The sequence below is a fragment of the Dendrobates tinctorius genome, unplaced genomic scaffold, assembly GCF_039654945.1.
Source record: "Dendrobates tinctorius isolate UK_male_01 unplaced genomic scaffold, ASM3965494v1 ptg000029l, whole genome shotgun sequence".
In the NCBI taxonomy this organism is placed as follows: domain Eukaryota; kingdom Metazoa; phylum Chordata; class Amphibia; order Anura; family Dendrobatidae; genus Dendrobates; species Dendrobates tinctorius.
Genome location: NW_027361697.1, coordinates 632,962 through 649,561, shown reverse-complemented (window position 1 = coordinate 649,561; position 16,600 = coordinate 632,962). Strand labels below are relative to the sequence as shown.

The window sequence follows — 16,600 nt, the reverse complement described above, 5'->3', positions numbered from 1 at the left end:
CAGCTAGCTGACCATTTCTACTCCAGCATGCACTGTTCATTAGTGTCCCATCTGCAGTGTATGCCGTCTGATCCGTCTCCATCAATAATAATATGACCTAAGTAGGTGTCGGCAACATATGTCCCACTTGACAACCCAAGCCCCGCGTGATGGCTACCTGACATTTAGAAAAGAGCTTCGTAACAGACGAGCCCGACATAAAGTTCCATAATTATAATTTAAAATATTTTAATATGTCCCCAACTCTTCCATAAAATCCAATATAAAAACATTATATATGGCACAAGTCAAAATCAAATGATCCCCCCAATCAAAATCTCAACTCATGTTCTACGTTTCCCAGGAATTTATATTCTTGGAAAATGTTGCAAGATTTCGACTTTAAAAAGATGGTTGTGTTTAATTTCCTTTTCAAAGATCATTTGATCTCTTTGCAGAAGTAAATCACTCTCCACGGAGCAGATTCACCAGGCACTAATGAGAGATATCACACCCTGATTTGGAAATAAATTGCCACTGAAGTCATTGACACTTAGTAAATCCCAGAACATGTGCTTATAAACCCGTCAGTTCAGCTGACATATGGCTCCGTACTTCCAAAGCTGTACTACTGCCAGAAAATCTCATCTTTGTCAGCGCGGAGAATTTCTTTGGAGTTCAGCAACTTCACGAGCGCAAAAACAAAAGACTTTCCGATGATCTAATTTTGCCAGAATTAAGAAAACATAAATCCTACATGAAAATATTAAAAAGGAGTTTAATGTAAATGAGGCAGACCGAGCATGTGTCGGCTTAGAGGGGATTGTTCAAGAAAAAAACTGCAGATGACTTTTTTTTTTTTTTTTAAGAAAAAAAAGTAATTTTCATTTTTACTGGCAGTAAACAAACTTTAGTACAGTGGATTATTGTCGGCTGAGATTAGAATAATTTCATTACATCTGTGTGCACTTCTTGGAGTGGAGGACATTTTCTTGTAGACCTATAAATGGGAATTGAAATGTTCAATAGTGGTACAGTATATCATCGAGTTACTTATAAAAGGAATATCTCAATCTTAAAGGGGTTGTCCAGTCTTGGGGTACAAGTCTGCAGTCACTCTATTTAACTGCAGACTTGTAAATCCTCACAGCATACACAGTGTGCGTCAGGATTCTCCAGTGCCGACACCGTGAGCGTGGGGCCATTTGCATACATATGGTCACGTTCCGACTAGACGTGCGTGGATGCACTCAATGAAAGTGAATTGAATGAGATCGGTTATGTCTAGTCGTAATGTAGCCAGGAGTCTGCAATTCTTATACTTGCAGTCACATGACATGCTCCTGGCACCAACACAGCAGAATCCTCACAAAGTGACTGCAGACTTGTACCCCAAGGCCAGACAACCCTAATTTCATTAAAGGGGGTGTCCGTCTTACAAAAAAATGAGCTACTTCGGTTGTCTGTGTCTTCAACAGGAAGCTATAATGTCTTCTTTGGTCTCTTGACTACTGACGGTCATGATTTTCTGCAGTAGTCAGATGACTGCTGAAGCCAATCACAACTTCAGCAGTCAAGTGATACTTCACTTTAAAAAAAAAAACAGTCACATCCTTTCCTGGCACAGACCACCGAAGTGACCAGCACTGGATCCTTGGGACTGAGGCATACGTAGAGTATGCCTCCTTTTACTATTTTCACCTCTTCACGACCTATGACGTATAGGTACCTCTTAGGTCATGTATCCCCCTTTGATGCGGGCTCCAGTGCTGAGCCAGCATCATTTCCGGCACATGACAACTGATTTGATCAGCTGTTATGTGCCTCTAACAGCCGCGAATGTAATAGCGAGCCACCCACGATTGGTAACTAGTTAAATGTGCTGCCGTCAACCTCTGACATTGGCATTTATCTCACACTTGCCGGAAGCGTGTCACTAATTTTGCCCATTGGTGCCCCTGTCACATGATTGTGGGGCACAGATAGGTTGGCATGATAACCGGGGGTCTGCAGAAGACCCCCGTGATTGTCATTTCTGATCTAGTATGGACAATGGCCGTGACCGGCATTCATAGCAGATGATGGCTTTTGCTACACATGGCAGGGCTTCAGACTATCACAGCACCAAGTCTCCTAAGGGGACTATTGAAGCAAGTGAAAAGTAGAAAAAAATGTTTTTAAAAATAGTTAAAAAATTCAACAAATATAAAAGTTCAATTCACCCCCCTATGCACCATTAAAAAATAAAACAATAAAAATATACACATATTTGGTATCATTGTGTTCAGAATCGTCCGATCTATCAAGATATAAAAATAATTAATCTGATCGGTAAATGGCGTAATGAGAAAAAAATCAAAACACCAGAACTACATGTTTTGGGTAGCCACAGCATTGCAATAAAATGCAATAACAGGCAATCAAAACATCGTATCTATCCCAAAATGGTATCAACATAAACGTCAGCTCAGCACACAAAAAATAAACCCACACCCAAACCAAATCCCGAAAAATGGAGACTAGTGTTGAGCATTCCGATACCGCAAGTATCGGGTATCGGCCGATATTAGCGGTATCGGAATTCTGATACTGACTTCCGATACTTTTGTCATATCGGATACCGGAATCGGAAGTTCCCATCATGCTATGAGCCTGCTTGCTTTGATTAAGCCATTGGGAATCCTCCGAAGTGTGGGCACATCCTGTTAGGCATGTAGGCATGTTAACTATTGGCATGGCTGTGATTGGCTGCCGAAATGATGTCATGATGCACTATAAAAGCCACCGCAGCCGCCATTTCTGGTTCACTCTGCTGTGAATTCAGTTAGGGACAGGCTGCTGTAGAAGACTGTGAGGGACAGTTAGAAATAGCGATTCCACCAAACATCTAGTGCTTTACCCAGGCTTCATAAACCACCACTGTAGCCTTCTTTGCCCTAGCAGCAGTGTTCACAGCTGTCTGCAAGGGCTGTGTGAGTGCAGCTCACGCTGTGGAGTGGGTCCTGCAGCCACGTCAGGTTGTAGGCTGCCCAGCGTGCCTCACTGCTGCCTCATACATCTTTTAATTTTTGAGCTGCATTTTTTACATAATTTCAATCTAGTGTGCTTCCATCCGTATCCATATACGTTGGTTGCAAACACTAGTAGTAGACAGCGGAGCCTTTCTGCAGCCTTTCAGTGCTAGTGTCCACTTTGCTGCACTGTTCACGGCTGTCTGAAAGGTCTCTGACTGTGTGTGAGTGCAGCTCACGCTGAGTAGTGTGTCCTGCAGCTACGTCTGGTTGTAGGACGCTCAGCGTGCGTCAGTGCCTCACACATATTTTTATTTGAGTGCAGCTCATTTTTTCTTCTATTAGTGCGCATCCATCCGTCTCCATCTACGGTGGTTGCAAACACTATATAGGAGTACACAGCGGAGCCTTTCTGCAGCCTGTCAGTGCCAGTGCCCACTTAGCTGCACTGTTCACGGCTGTCTGAGAGGTCTCTGACTGTGTGTGAGTGCAGCTCACGCTGAGTAGAGTGTCCTGCAGCTACGTCTGGTTGTAGGACGCTCAACGTGCGTCACTGCCTCACACATATTTGTCTTTGAGTGCAGCTCATTTTTTCTTCTCCTATTAGTGTGCATCCATCCGTATCCATCAACATTGGTTGGTTGCAAACACTATATAGGAGTAGATAGAGGAGCCTTTTTTTCTGGCTTGTGCCCTGCCGGCGCAGCCAGATTAGTATTACCCAATTTTTTTGGATCCTCATCTTTTGCATTGTAGGTTACCTGCCTGCATTGTAATAGCTCCAAAAAGTTGGTGATACTATCAGTTTCAATTCTTTGTTCACATACTTTGAGTTTGTTTCCAACAAAGAAACCACAAAAAAAGTTCACCAAACACTACATTTGGAACTTGTGTAGGCCACATCAGCTCCTATTAAAGTGTAGTCCACACACACACACTTCATAAAATTAGTGTTTCTTGTACCTGTAACCAGCTGTTCAGGAATAAGCACACTAAGGCCCCCCTTTGTACTTTTCTGCCTATCTTAAGCAGTCTGGCAAGATGAAGAAGGCAGGGAGTAAGGCGCGTGGGCGTGGGCATGGGCGTGGAGTTTCAGCAGGGAGAGGACGTGGGGATTCTGCAGGGAGAGGACGTGGGGATTCTGCAGGTAGAGGACGTGGGGATTCTGGGCCTGCTGCGGGCACCAGTGGATCAGCATCCCCCAGTTTTAGCAGGCAACAGTCCTTTATGCGCAGCTTTGCAGGACCTCAACGTACCCCACTGCTGCGGGAGGAACAAATTGAAGCCGTTGTCGGATGGATGGCAGCTAACGCATCGACTTCAATTACTTCCACAGCCTCTCAGGACCAGAGCACCGAAGAGCAACCATCTGTCTCTTCACCACCTGCCAAAGTGCCCAGGCAGTCAGAGAGACATGGACAGGAGCCATCACAGTCTCTACTTCTGTTCTCGGAATCTGTTGGCTTGGAAAGAGGGGGCCAGCCAAGCAGCATTCCTGAATGTGGAGAAGAGGGAGTATGCAGTGATGCGCAACTTCTTTGTCCCTCTGAATCTGAAGAGGCGAGTGGGCCAGTGCCTATGGTCAGCACACCTCAGTACGCATCAGATGATGACGAGACTCCGTTGCCACTTTCTGGTGCGTACGGTGCTGGCGAGACAACCCCGGAGAAGCAGCTGTTTGAAGAGGGGAAGGAATATGATGAGGTTCTTGACCCATCATGGCGTGAGGAACAGGAAGGTGGTGGGAGCAGCTCGGAGGAAGAGATTCCCCTACCGGCCAAAACAGGAGGCAGAGGGAGGGGGAAGACTTGGTTGCCTGTACCCTCCACTTCGGCACCCGTTAGGAGCATTCCTCATTCCAAAGGCAAAACGGGCGCTCCCAAGACTTGCAGTGCGTGGTCCTTTTTTGACACAGTTGCAGATGACATTTGCTTTGTCAAATGCAAGCTGTGCCATCAGAAAGTCAAAAGAGGAAGAAATGTCAGCAACCTCAATACCACAAATATGTGGAAACATGTGCGCACCAAGCACGAGTTAGAGTTGCAGAGACACCCTGAAGACGTAGGCCAACGTACAGCACCACCTACCACCTCTTCAGTTCGTGTTGGGGCCTCTTCCTCCAGCTCACACACTGCTGGTTCGGCTGCCTCACAGGATCGCCAAGGAAGAACCTCTGCCACTGTTGTCCGGAGACCCTGTCAGATTCCACCCATAGCAGCACGTTCCCATCCATCACAGCCATCGGTAGCACAGGCATGGGATAAAAGGCGCCCTTACTCGGAAAACCATCCCCGAGCACAGTCTCTGAATGCTGGCATTGCCAAACTTCTGGCAGTTGAAATGCTGTCATTCAGGCTGGTGGACACTGACACCTTCCGGGACTTAATGGCATTGGCAGTCCCCCAATACAACGTGCCCAGCCGCTTTTATTTCAGCAGGCGAGCCGTCCCTGCCCTGCAGAAACATGTTGAGGGCAAAATAAAACATGCGCTACAAAACGCCGTTAGTAGCAAGGTCCACCTGACCACTGATGCGTGGACCAGTAACCATGGACAGGGACGATACCTTTCCCTCACTGCCCACTGGGTCAATGTTGTGGAGCCGGGTACAGATCTGGAGAGTGGCGCTGTACGTGTTCTTCCAACGCCACGGATTGCAGGACTCCAGTCTGTACACATAGACTCCTCCTCCTACTCAAGTTCCTCAGAAACAGCAGAGCAGGAGCCTGTTACGACCGATATGAGCACAGCCGTGGCCAAACGTCAACAGGCTGTACTCAAATTAATTTCTTTGGGGAATCGAAGCCACACAGCGCAGGAGCTCTGGAATGCTATCAAGCAGGAGAGCGATGTGTGGTTTGGGCCAGCGAATCTCCAGCCGGGCTTGGTAGTGTGTGACAATGGCCGAAATCTGGTGGCAGCTCTTGGCCTAGGCAACCTCACACACATCCCATGTCTGGCACATGTGCTTAACTTGGTCGTGCAGAGCTTTCTGAGGGACTATCCGGATCTTGATGCACTGTTGCACAAGGTCCGCATAGAGTGCGCTCACTTGTGGCGTTCCAGCACGGCAAGATCGTGCCTCGCTGCTCTGCAGCGACGATTTGGCCTTCCGGAACATCGCATCATATGTGACCTACCCACCCGGTGGAATTCAACGTTACATATGTTGGAGCGGTTGTGTGAGCAGCAGGCAGCAGTCATGGAGTACCAGCTGCATCAGGCGCAAACAAGTCGCACTGTGCGCCGTTCACACTTCAGCACCATTGAGTGAGCCTCTATGAAGGACATCTACCTCGTTTTGCGTGCCTTCAATGAGTCCACGCGGATGGCGAGTGCAGATGATGCACTAGTCAGCATGACTGTCCCCCTTATCTGCCTGCTTCAACAAACACTGCAAGCACTAAGGGATGAGGTTTCGGAAGAGGTGGAGGATGAGGAGTCCCAAATGCCATCTGCTTCTGGACAGTCTGCGCTACGTGTTTCCTCACAAAGGCCTAGGCAGGGGACACTTTGTGAGGAGGATGAGGAGGAGTCGATGGAGGAGGAAGACATCTCTCCAGAGGAGGGAGGTACACAAACCTCTACTCAGTATGTACAGCGAGGGTGGGGTGATGCAGAGCAGGCCGAGGTCACGCCTCAAACAGGGGACAGCGGTTCTTTGGCAGTTGGGAGTCTGCAGCACATGGTTGATTTCATGCTGCAGTGCTTGAGAAACGACCGCCGCATCGCCCACATTCTCGTCTCGGCTGATTATTGGGTGTACACCCTCCTAGATCCTCGCTACCGGGACAGCGTACAAAGGCTCATACCAACGTTGAACCGGGAGCGTAAACTGCAGGAGTACGAAGAGTCACTGGTGCAGTCCATAATGTTTTCCATTCCACCCGACAGCATTGTTGCTAGTGCTTTACAAAGCAGCTCTGTGCGTCGAGGCAGTGGAGGAAACTCTGCACAAAGAGGGAGCAGAGGCAGCGCCGCAGCACAAGGCAAGACCACTATGGCCCAAATGTGGCAAAGTTTTGTGTGTCCACCACAATTGTCTACACCATCAGCGACGCCTCGAGTCAGCAGGAGGCAACGCTTCCGTCAGATGGTGTCAGACTACATGTCTTGCCCTGTCACTGTACTCCCAGATGGCTCTTCCCCCTTCAAGTTTTGGGTCTCTAAGCTGGATACATGGCCAGAGCTTAGCCAGTATGCATTGGAGGTGCTCGCTTGCCCTGCTGCCAGTGTATTATCGGAACGCGCCTTTAGTGCCGCAGGTGTTGTACTAACAGACCGTCGCACGCGACTATCTTCCGATAATGTTGACCGGCTGACTTTTCTGAAAATGAACAAGGCCTGGATCTCCAAAGACTTTGCCATTCCTCTTACAGACTAAATTAGTGGTTGGCAACTGTATCCAGGTCTGCTGGTGTGTTCATTTTTCTACCACCTGAACTATAATCCCTGTGCTTCAACACAGCCAGTTGTCGCTCAGATGTGTCGTCTGCACAGAGAAACACACTAGCTCCTGTGTTAGTGGGGTTCAGTAACGCCAGCTGATCCCCTGCTGTGTGGACGGCAAAGTCACCAGCTCCATCAACATTCAAACCACTACTGATTTTTAACCGTGCCCAACTTAGGTCTCTGGCTCCACTGTCTCTACTATTTCCCCTGGCCTCCAACCCCGCCATCCACATCTCTGAAGTGGCGTCAGCACAATCTACACTTGTTCCTGTGTTCCTGTGGCTCAGTCCCATCAGTTTATCCCCTGATGTGTGTCCGGCAAGGTCTCCTGCTCTGTCCACATTCCCATAACCAGTAGTGGCAATGAGGACAGAGCTGGCGAACTTGCCGGACAAACATCAGGGGATCAACTGATGGGACTGAGCACCAGTAACACAGGAACAAGTGTAGATTGTGCTGACGCCACTTCAGAGATGTAGCTGGCGGGGTTGGAGGCCAGGGTAAATAGTAGAGACAGTGGAGCCAGAGGCCTAAGTGGAGCATGGTTAGAATCAGTAGTAGTCAACAACCTCCATAAAAACCGCTGCCCATTGGCCTCTGCATGCGGCATGCGTAATCCTGGGCTCCAACAGCGTCAGTTGGTGTTCAGAAGTGTCGTCTCCACAGAGCCAAACACATTCGTTCAAGTGTTAGTGGGGTTCAGCACTGCCAGCTGTTCCCCTGCTGTGGAGATGGTAAGTCTCCTGCTGCCTACACCTGCCAAAATCCAGTAGGCCCCAGCCTGCTCCACGCCTGATCCTGGGCTCCAACAGCGTCAGTTGGTGTTCAGAAGTGTCGTCTCCACAGAGCCAAACACATTTGTTCAAGTGTTAGTGGGGTTCAGCACTGCCAGCTGTTCCCCTGCTGTGGAGATGGCAAGTCTCCTGCTGCCTACACCTGCCAAAATCCAGTAGGCCCCAGCCTGCTCCACGACTGATCCTGGGCTCCAACAGCGTCAGTTGGTGTTCAGAAGTGTCATCTCCACAGAGCCAAACACATTCGTTCAAGTGTTAGTGGGGTTCAGCACTGACAGCTGTTCCCCTGCTGTGGAGATGGCAAGTCTCCTGCTGCCTTCACCTGCCAAAAGCAACAGGCCCCAGCCTGCTCCTCGCCTAATCCTGGGCTCCAACAGTGTCAGTTGGTGTTCAGAAGTGTCGTCTCCACAGAGCCAAACACATTCGTTCAAGTGTTAGTGGGGTTCAGCACTGCCAGCTGTTCCCCTGCTGTGGAGATGGCAAGTCTCCTTCTGCCTTCACCTTCCAAAAGCAACAGGCCCCAGCCTGCTCCTCGCCTAATCCTGGGCTCCAATAGCGTCAGTTGGTGTTCAGAAGTGTCGTCTCCACAGAGCCAAACACATTCGTTCAAGTGTTAGTGGGGTTCAGCACTGCCAGCTGTTCCCCTGCTGTGGAGATGGCAAGTCTCCTGCTGCCTACACCAGCCAAAATCCAGTAGGCCCCAGCCTGCTCCACGCCTGATCCTGGGCTCCAACAGCATCAGTTGGTGTTCAGAAGTGTCATCTCCACAGAGCCAAACACATTCGTTCAAGTGTTAGTGGGGTTCAGCACTGCCAGCTGTTCCCCTGCTGTGGAGATGGCAGTCTCTCCTGCTGTCTCCACATTCCAAAGACAGTAGGCCTCTGCCTACACCCTCCTATTTCCTGGGCTTCAACACAGCCAGTTGTAGCTCGGAAGTGCCGTCCACACGGAAAGAGACACTTGCTGCCGTGTCTCAGTGGGGTTCAGTAACGCCAGCTGTTCCCCTGCTGTGTGGATGGCAGTCTCTCCTGCTGTCTCCGCATTCCAAAGACAGTAGGCCTCTGCCTACACCCTCCTATTTCCTGGGCTTCAACACAGCCAGTTGTAGCTCGGAAGTGCCGTCCACACGGAAAGAGACACTTGCTCCCGTGTCTCAGTGGGGTTCAGTAACGCTAGCTGATCCCCTGCTGTGTGGATGGCAGTCTCTCCTGCTGTCTCCGCATTCCAAAGACAGTAGGCCTCTGCCTACACCCTCCTATTTCCTGGGCTTCAACACAGCCAGTTGTAGCTCGGAAGTGCCGTCCACACGGAAAGAGACACTTGCTGCCGTGTCTCAGTGGGGTTCAGTAACGCCAGCTGTTCCCCTTTTGTGTGGATGGCAGTCTCTCCTGCTGTCTCCGCATTCCAAAGACAGTAGGCCTCTGCCTACACCCTCCTATTTCCTGGACTTCAACACAGCCAGTTGTAGCTCGGAAGTGCCGTCCAGACGGAAAGAGACACTTGCTCCCATGTCTCAGTGGGGTTCAGTAACGCTAGCTGATCCCCTGCTGTGTGGATGGCAGTCTCTCCTGCTGTCTCCGCATTCCAAAGACAGTAGGCCTCTGCCTACACCCTCCTATTTCCTGGACTTCAACACAGCCAGTTGTAGCTCGGAAGTGCCGTCCACACGGAAAGAGACACTTGCTGCCGTGTCTCAGTGGGGTTCAGTAACGCCAGCTGTTCCCCTGCTGTGTGGATGGCAGTCTCTCCTGCTGTCTCCACATTCCAAAGACAGTAGGCCTCTGCCTACACCCTCCTATTTCCTGGGCTTCAACACAGCCAGTTGTAGCTCGGAAGTGCCGTCCACACGGAAAGAGACACTTGCTGCCGTGTCTCAGTGGGGTTCAGTAACGCCAGCTGTTCCCCTGCTGTGTGGATGGCAGTCTCTCCTGCTGTCTCCGCATTCCAAAGACAGTAGGCCTCTGCCTACACCCTCCTATTTCCTGGGCTTCAACACAGCCAGTTGTAGCTCGGAAGTGCCGTCCACACGGAAAGAGACACTTGCTGCCGTGTCTCAGTGGGGTTCAGTAACGTCAGCTGTTCCCCTGCTGTGTGGATGACAGTCTCTCCTGCTGTCTCCGCATTCCAAAGACAGTAGGCCTCTGCCTACACCCTCCTATTTCCTGGGCTTCAACACAGCCAGTTGTAGCTCGGAAGTGCCGTCCACACGGAAAGAGACACTTGCTCCCGTGTCTCAGTGGGGTTCAGTAACGCTAGCTGATCCCCTGCTGTGTGGATGGCAGTCTCTCCTGCTGTCTCCGCATTCCAAAGACAGTAGGCCTCTGCCTACACCCTCCTATTTCCTGGGCTTCAACACAGCCAGTTGTAGCTCGGAAGTGCCGTCCACACGGAAAGAGACACTTGCTCCCGTGTCTCAGTGGGGTTCAGTAACGCTAGCTGATCCCCTGCTGTGTGGATGGCAAAGTCTCCTGCTGCCTACACAGTCCTACTACTACTGATTTTTAACCGTGCTCCAATTAGGCCTGTGGCTCCACTGTCTCTCGTATTTCCCCTGTCCTCCAACCCTGCCAGTTACAGCTCCGAAGTGGCGTCTGCACAATCCACACTTGTTCCTGTGTTACAGGCGTTCAGTCCGGTCAGTTAATCCCCTGATGTGTGTCCGGCAATGTCGCCTGCTCTGTCCACATTCCCATAACTAGCTCTGTCCACATTCCCGTAACTAGTTATGGGAATGTGGACAGAGCAGGCGACATTGCCGGACACACATCAGGGGATTAACTGACCGGACTGAACGCCTGTAACACAGGAACAAGTGTGGATTGTGCAGACGCCACTTCGGAGCTGTAACTGGTGGGGTTGGAGGACAGGGGAAATACGAAAGTCAGTGAAGCCACAGGCCTAAGTGGAGCTTGGTTAAAATTAGTAGAAGTCTACAACCGATCTTAAAATTTCTTCAATGCAGCCTCAGCCTGCTCAGTGCTTGTCCCTGGGCTTCAACACAGCCAGTTGTTGCTCGGAAGTGCCGTCTTCACAGAGTAAAACACTAGCTCCTGTGTTTGTGGGGTTCAGTAACGTCAGCTGTTCCCCTGCTGTTTTGATGGCAATCTGTCCTGCTGCCTCCCAATTGACAGCACATCAGGCCTCAGCCTGCTAAGTGCTTGTCCCTGGGCTCCAACATCGCCAGTTGCTGCTCATAACTGACTTTGGCACGGGTACTCCCTCCTGCCCAGCTTGGTTCTAGCCCTGCCTGCTGTTTCCGGGAAGTGTCAATGTCAGTTTGCCACCCCAAGTTGCCATGTTGTGTTGCGGTTGGGTTAGTCGAGGCTAGGGTGCCAGCAGTTTAGGTGCTTCCTATGTGGACTGCGGGTTCTGGTAAGAAAGGCTTGTTCCGTAGTGCCAGTAGGACAAGCACCCCCTGTAGGACTGTGTGATTCGGTAACTGCGGCCAGCTTGCGGCATGCCAACTTTGCTTTTCAGGGGTAACTTCAGCTGCCCCTCCGGGTTCCAGTACCGTCAGCTGGTTCTCGGCAGAGCCTTTGGCCTAGGTGCCTCCATCTCGGTATCCGAGTTCCGGCAACGTCTGCTGGTCCTTGGTAGTGCTTTGTAGCACAGGTACCTCCTGCTTAGTAACCGGGTTCCAGCACCATCAGCTGGTCCTCGGTTGTGCCATTGGCTCTTATTCCTTCTGCTGCCCCTCCGGGTGCCAGCACTGTCAGCTGGTCCTCGCTATTTCCATTTGCTCTTGCAGCTTATGCTACCCATCCGGGTTCCAGCACCGTCAGCTGGTTCTCGGCAGAGCCTTTGGCCTAGGTGCCTCCATCTCGGTATCCGAGTTCCGGCAACGTCTGCTGGTCCTTGGTAGTGCTTTGTAGCACAGGTACCTCCTGCTTAGTAACCGTGTTCCAGCACCGTCAGCTGGTCCTCGGTTGTGCCATTGGCTCTTATTCCTTCTGCTGCCCCTCCAGGTGCCAGCACTGTCAGCTGGTCCTCGCTATTTCCATTTGCTCTTGCAGCTTATGCTACCCATCCGGGTTCCAGCACCGTCAGCTGGTTCTCGGCAAAGCCTTTGGCCTAGGTGCCTCCATCTCGGTATCCGAGTTCCGGCAACGTCTGCTGGTCCTTGGTAGTGCTTTGTAGCACAGGTACCTCCTGCTTAGTAACCGGGTTCCAGCACCGTCAGCTGGTCCTCGGTAGTGCCATTGGCTCTTGTTCCTTCTGCTGCCCCTCCGGGTGCCAGTACCGTCAGCTGGTTCAAGAGGACAAAGAACAGGAAGACAACCACCAAGATGCAGAACAACAAGAGAGAGAAGACAAAGAAGCATAAAAAAACAAAGCAGAAGAACATTAAGCATAAGACTAATACTCTGAGCAAATGATATTATCTTATTTATAAGCAGAAGAAGACTAAGCAGTGTATGGGGGTGAGTCCGTTCCTCCTCGTGGTGCCCCTGGAAAAGGCCTGCTGCTGCAGGCCAAACTGAACGCGGACAAATCCTGTTGTAAATCTTTTGTGACAGGCAGAACGGAAGGTGTAAACTTCTAACTTTTCTAGATAACAACTACAGGAATACCTGACACAAATAAGAATATGATGAAGAAGAATAGGAAGAAGATGAAGAAGTTGAATATGTAGAATAATAATTGTTGAATAAGAAGAATATGAAGAATGTAAGAAAAGGAAGAAGAAGAATGTAAAAAAAGGAAGTAGAAGAATTTAAAAAAAGGAAGAAGAAGAAGAATGTAAAAAAAGGAATAAGAAGAAGAATGTAAAAAAAGGAAGAAGTAGAAGAAGAAGAATGTAAAAAAAGGAATAAGAAGAAGAAGAAGAAGAAGGTAAAAAAAGGAAGAAGAATAAGAAAGAAGAAGAAAGAAGAAAGAAGAAGAAGAAGACATACATGTCTGGCAAAATATAAATGAGGCTAACATAGTCAATATCTTTGTAACTCCTAACGTCTTTAAAAAAAAAGTTTAATTCCTGCTATTCCATTTGATTGGGCTAAACCTCTATGGCTTTAATGTCTCCTCCACCTCCCACAATACATTCTACATTATTCTTAGTTGTTTTTCTTCATGTAGAATTAACCTACAAGGAAAGAAAGGGTTTTTTTTAATTCCGATATTTTGGCCCCATTGACTTGCATTGGTTCCCGGTATCGGAATCGGCGATACCGATACTTTTTTTTAAGATCGGCCGATCCATTCCGATCCGATATTTTCAAGTATCGGCTGGTATCGCTCAACTCTAATGGAGACACTACGAGTCTCGGAAAATGGAGCCAATTTTTTTTTTTTTTTTTTTTTTTACAAACTTTGACAAACAATTTTCACTACATAAATAAAGAATCTATACATGTTTGGTTTCTGCTAACTCATAATGACACGGAGAATCATAATCACAGGTCAGTTTTAGCATTTAGCGAACAGGGAACAAAAAAATCAATTGTGGAATTGCACTTTTTTAGCAATTTCACCAAACTTGGAATTTTTTTCCTGGTTTTCAGTAGACTGTATGGAAAAATCAATGTTGTTGTTCAAATGTGCATCTCGTTCCGCAAACAACAAGCTCTCACACGGCCATATCGATGGAAAAATAAAAAAAGTTATGGCTCTGGGAAGAAGAGGAGAAATTAACAGACGCGCAAAAACAAAAAATCCCAAAGGTCGTGGAGGGGTTAAAATCATTCCTGCTCTTTGGCCTTTTTTTAAGAAGTTACACAGCTCCTTTAATTAGATGTAAATATGTTGAAGAGAACTGCTGTCTATTTTTTTTTCAGTTTCAAAACACTAAACAAATGTCAATCTTTTAATTCTAGATTTTCTCTGTAAGTTCCATTCCTGGCTTTGTCATACAAACACTGATGAAAAATACTGACGTGTGAATGAGGCCTTAGGTGGTTTTGCCACTCACTAGACCCCTGCAACCTCATAACATCACAGGAAACCTATTTACTAGACCTCACGTGAGACACGCGTCGCGCCATGATGTCTTGACTTCGTGGGAGGTGCCGAGGATTGCAGGAGTGAGCACTGCCATAAATGACCAAACAGGATGCTGAAAAAGGGTAATTCAGCTATTTTTGCTCATCTCTAGTTCTAGTTTTCATCTGTCAATAAATCCCTCTTTTAATAATAATGAGATGACTCTGCTAACTCTGACCTAGGTGATACAGCAAAGCTGAAAAGCTACATTAAGAAAACAAGAAATATCAGTAAATATTATGTATAATCCGGTAAACAATGTGAAAACTGTAACATTAGATTTTTTTATATAGATTGTCAAAATAAATAGTAACCACCACAATTTTTATTAAATATGTTTAAAATAACAACATAGTTATGTTATTCTCTGATGATACATTTCCTGTAATTTGTGAAGGCAGCATATGTCATGATCCAGGTTTGATCTGACAGTTTTAAATGCACAAGTGAACTTTTTTCCTTTGGCTGTGTGCCAAAGAGTGGTGTGATTGCCCCGGTGGCCATTAGAATTATTGCACTGTGGTGTCGTTTGTTCTAAGTTGCCCCGGTGGTGGTGAGTGGTAGTGCACTTTAGTTTCTTTGGTTTAATGTGCACGTAATTACAAATCCGGTGTGAGGCTCTATAAAAGAGTCTCAGGTGTTTGATCACTGTTGGTGATAGGTCTTCATTTTAAAGTAAGCCTGGGTGAAAGATGGAGCTGAACAAGATTCCTGGGCAGCCCAGCCAGAGGGGACGAGTGGCAGCTATGGTGTCTGCAGGGAGTGCTGGCATGGATTAGTGGAGTCCAACGATGGGGTCTGCAAGAAGGGCTGGCATGGCGTGGTGGAGTTGCAGTTTATAGTGTCAGCAGGAAGTGCTTGCATGGCTTGGTGGAGTGGCGACTATGGTGAGAGTTGCACTCAGCATGCTGGACTTGGTTGCTGAAAGCTGGACTCAAGCATGCTAGACTTATTGGCAGAAGTTGGACTCATCTTTGGGACTCTGTTTACTGGGCAGCTGCAACTGGTGGTGGACTCTGCTCCAAGGCTGCACTATGGTGATGGATCCAGTTATGGTGATGGATCCGGTTGGAGGAGATGCACGCAGGTGGTGGGCTCTGTTGCGGGGAGCATAAGCAACAGAGCAAAGCTAAGTGGTGTCCCCCTGTATTGTCATTTTCCCTTATGTGTGTTTAGTGCAGTGGTGGGATTAGTTTCCGCACCGACCAATTCCCTAGTGAGGGTTTAGGTGCAGGGTGAGTGAGGGTTTTGAGGTTCCTGTGCATCGCCCGGTGCGGAACCGGCATAGGGAACGATAGGAGTGTAGGGACACTGACTCAGGGGAGTGCAGGAGGTCTCCACTTCCCCTTTTCCCTATCGCAGGGCCCTCCATTGTTATTGTTACCCAGGTTTCCCCTTTATTATTTAAATTCGCCTTACTGGAGGCGGGGTTTCCAGATTTACGTGTATTATCTAAATTCGCCAGTTGGAGGTGGCGTATCCAGCTGCACGTCTTATTATTTAAATTCGCCCCACTGGACGCGGTGTATCCAGGGTCACGTGTGTCATATGGGTTCGCCTTGCGGTATTCGCTGCGTCCAGACACACGTGACCGTGACAGCTTAAATCTCCTTGAAGTGTTCCTGTCATACAGTTGTAATAAATGTGCGTTATTACAAAATACCATAACTATCAGAAATAGAATATATTAATAGTAATAGAACATATAGACGGCTTATTTCCTGACTCCCTAGAGAATAACCATTGAGTTTAGCTTTAAGCTTTTCCACCTTAAATTAACACCATTTACCCGAAAATATCACTATTACTACTAAGCTAAAAAATGTTCGCAATTGTACTCTAAATACCCAAGATCTATTCATAGTTGTCTAGAAAATGACTTTACCTTGACCTAGTGAAGTACTCGAGGCATGGCTATGCTATCCTTGAGGAGACACGGACAGGAAAAGCAATGAGATCTTTTTCAGATATTGGTTTGGAAGGCATAATCTGTTTCTATTTTCAAAGTTTTTCTTGTGCTTTCAAGGCCAAAATGTTTAATATAAAGTTTTTCTATTATATTTTAAATCAGTTTCTTATTCTTTGGTTTGCCTTTAAAAAATAGTCCTCAACAGGTCAGTGATAAGGTAAGTTCTTGCGGTGAGTATTTGGTGAGTTTTTTGATGTTGCAGACTTTCTGGATCATTCCTATTAGCTACATTAGGTTACTCGCATTATTCTCATTGCATGTTTTAGGGTGTTTATATCACTTTTTTGACTCTGCAATATTTCTATCTTTTTGGTAGGTCATGTTTTAAATGTGTTTTTTTGATACTTCCTGGCATTTGGCTGTTACAAAACTTTATTAATACAGTTCTATGCGTTTTTAACTGTAGATTTTCCGCAT

At 47.9% G+C, this 16,600-nt stretch overlaps 1 protein-coding gene across 3 annotated transcripts in view; it reads right to left on the bottom strand.

Moving 5' to 3' along the window:
- The window catches only part of PAPPA2 (pappalysin 2), a 246,940-nt gene that overhangs the window by 15,840 nt on the left and 214,500 nt on the right, over window positions 1-16,600 (bottom strand). The gene's annotated exons all lie outside the window — the stretch shown is intronic.